This window comes from Schistocerca serialis, chromosome 1 (assembly GCF_023864345.2).
Source record: "Schistocerca serialis cubense isolate TAMUIC-IGC-003099 chromosome 1, iqSchSeri2.2, whole genome shotgun sequence".
NCBI lineage: Eukaryota > Metazoa > Arthropoda > Insecta > Orthoptera > Acrididae > Schistocerca > Schistocerca serialis.
The window spans coordinates 1,032,882,486-1,032,885,912 of NC_064638.1; positions in this window are offsets into that span (position 1 = coordinate 1,032,882,486).

The window sequence follows — 3,427 nt, forward strand, 5'->3', positions numbered from 1 at the left end:
AAGATTAGAGGCAGCACAGCTAACATTAAGTTTGGACAAATGCCATTTTGCGCAAGCACGAGCAAATTATCTCAGGCATGTTATCAGTCAGGACGGGGTACAGACAGATCTTCGTCTCACTTCTGCAGTACGAGATTTTCCGGTTCTGCAAACGGTTAAACAACTGCAATCGTATATTGGTCTTGTGAGCTATTATCAAAAATTTGTACAGGGGTTTGCAGAAACAGCAAGGCCACTTACTAAGTTGCCAAGAAAAGGTGTTACCTTCCAGTGGACATCACAGTGCGAGAAAGCATTTCAAGAGTTGAAATGGATACTGCCATCAGATCCAGTTTTGAAGTTTCCAGACTTTTCGAAGGAGTTTATCCTACAATGTGATGCATCTAATCACGCTCTTGGGGTTGTACTTGGGCAAGAAATTGATGGCTAAGAACATCCGATTGCATTTGCATCTCGTCAACTTAACAAGACGGAACAAAATTACTCCACGATGGAGAAGGAATTGTTAGCGGTAATATGTGGGATTTTGTACTTTCAATGTTATCTGTATGGTAGAAGGTTTAAGGTTGTGATGGATCATTCAGCTCTGAAATGGTTATTAGGTCTGAAAGACCCAGCGAGTAGGCTAGTGAGATGGGCGCTGAAACTCAGTGAGTTGGATTATGAGGTAATACACGAGCCAGGTGTGAAACATGCCAATGCTGACACATTGAGCAGGAAAGTGGCCATATTACAAGTAACAGGGGTAGCTGAAGATGAGTGGAAAAGGGCACAAGCCGGGGATAGTGATTGCCAATTGTTCAGAAAGCAACCGCAGTTCCTAGTACAGGACAGGTTACTTTGCAGGTTGACGAAATGCGGCCCGCGCGTCGTCGTACCAGCAGCGTTAAGATCTGAAGTTTTGCAACAGGCGCATGACGATTTTCTTTCAGGACATGGTGGGAGAAGAGCTATGGATAGGTGCATAGCAGAGAAGTTTTGGTGGAGGACACGACATCAAGACGTGGACGAGTACGTCAGGAATTGTGTGCCATGCGCACAGCGTGCAGACTTGAGCCACCAAAAGATTCAGGTTCAAAGATTACCAGAGTCAGACAGACCTTTCCAACAAATCAGAATTGATGTATTAGGCCCATTTAATAGGAGTGCAGCAGGGAATAAGTATGTGTTAACAGTGATTGACCACTTTTCTAGGTTCTTAGTCATGGTTGCATTACCAGATCAGAAAGCAAGTACGGTGGCACAAACTTTAGTTAATAATTGGTTATTCAGGTATGGGATACCTCAGTCCTTAATCTCAGATCAAGGTACTAATTTCACGTCTGATCTGATGAAGCAACTGTGTAAGTTACTGAAGGTAAAGAAACTATGGGCTAGTCCATTCCATCCGCAAGGAAACGGACGAACGGAGAGAGTGCATCGCACGATCGCTACGATGGTGAGTCACTATGTAAATAGTCAACACACTGACTGGGATGTGTACTTGCAATTCATAACCAGTGCATATAATAGTAAAGTACATACGTCGACAGGGTTGTCGTTGTACGAAGTGGTGTATGGGCGGAAGATGCTGTCGCCTTTTGACATGCTTCATCCAAGGCTGGGAGCGGAGGGCGAGCATTAAGGCAATTTGCGAAAACCATTAAGGAAGTATGGCAGAGAGTTAGACAAGCTAACACGAAAGCATTGGAATGACAAGAACGGATGGGAGTTAAAACGAGGAAGTTGCCACAGTACAGAGTAGGCCAATGGGTGCTACTAGCTAATCCGTATGTTCCAAAAGGGAGAACCAAGAAGTTCACAAACAAGTTCCAGGGACCATACCAGGTAGTGGAAATGACATCACCTGTCAATGTAAAATTACAATTACCTACCAAGACAATGGTGGTTCACGTTAGTAGAGTTAAGTAATTCCAGGGGGTAGTAGATCCGTATATATGTACTTCTCCTTTTGGCAGAAAGCGAAAAGAAGCGCCAGAAGCAGACAGTAAATCAGGTATTAAGTATAAGTTGCGTTCGGGGATGTGTAGTTAGCAGTAATTATCATGTGTGTATTATTTTTGTGCACGGACTATGGTTATTTTATTGGTATTAAGGGGTAGTGATGGGAGTTTTTTCCTTCTCTCTCCATTCTGTAGGTGACGCAGGATGGGGTCCAAATGGATAGTATGGGGTGTAGTCCTCTGGCAGCTGACACAAGCTGGCCAGGTACAGGATATGCTGTTGCGAAGTGGGGTGTTGTTTGGGAAACAACCAGATGTGGTCCTCACGAGTCACGAGTGGATGCTTAGGCTGGCACTCAACATCCTGCAGGTAAGGAACAAGATGCGGCAGCTACAGGAGGTGGTACCGAGTGTGGAAACGGTTGCATATAAGAATGGAATATTACGGGACATGCAAGAAGAGTATGAGGCTTTGGATAGGTCATGTAAGGAAATAAGGGAACAACTGCGCCAAGTCGTGAGCATGATTCCAGGGAGGAGAAAGAGAGTAAAGAGGGGTTGGTTGAATGCAGGTGGGAAATGCTGAAAACAATTTTTGGAACAGTGGATAGAGACGATATTGAGGGTTTGAACAATTCTTTAACAGTTATTCGTGACAGGGAGGAAATCATAGGGAAGTTAGTGGATACACACACAACAGAGACACTGGGATTAGGTACAGAATTGTGGAATATGACACGCGTGGTGCGTGGGATGGCTACAAGGTTATGAGCATATATAGAACGAACACAGAAATTATTGAATACGGATCTGGAACAAACACGATTGGGTATAGTGGAAAGGAAGCTGGAAATGGCTAAAATGCTGTGGGAATTGGTTAACAGCACTGGTGATGCATGAGTGAGGATGGATGAATTGCAAGAGGCAGTACATCACGCATTGCACGGGCAGGTGAGTGTGACGTTGATCTCACCAGAAAAATTCAGACGGAGTCTGAAGCAGGCAGAAGGAGAGTTTCCAGACGGGGTAGAGCACGTAGCGCCAATAATTGAAGCGAGTGTGTCACTTTTTTATCATATGTCTAGGATTAAGGTAGCAATGGATCTAGTTAAGATGTATATAGAGATTAGATTTCCAGTAACTAGTGTGGGGAGACAGTATCACTGTTACACAGTGCATCCTTATCCAGTCAGATGGGAGCGCATGGGGAAGGGTGTTCAGTTCAGGACACAGGAAGTTTTATTAATTTCTAAGGAGGGGGATACTCATGCTACTATGTCGAGTTTATTTGAGTAGATATCTAACGGAGTCAGTTTCCATTTGTCCATCACGGATTGTTTTCACGGGCAAGGGGCCGTGTGAGATCCAGTTATTTAGGGCAGAAGCAGAAGTTTCGGAGTGTCGGAAAATAAAAGTGAAGCCTACGCCACATTTTCAGCAAGTTGGGAGGCATTGGTTGTATTCAGTATTCGCTATGGAGAGGA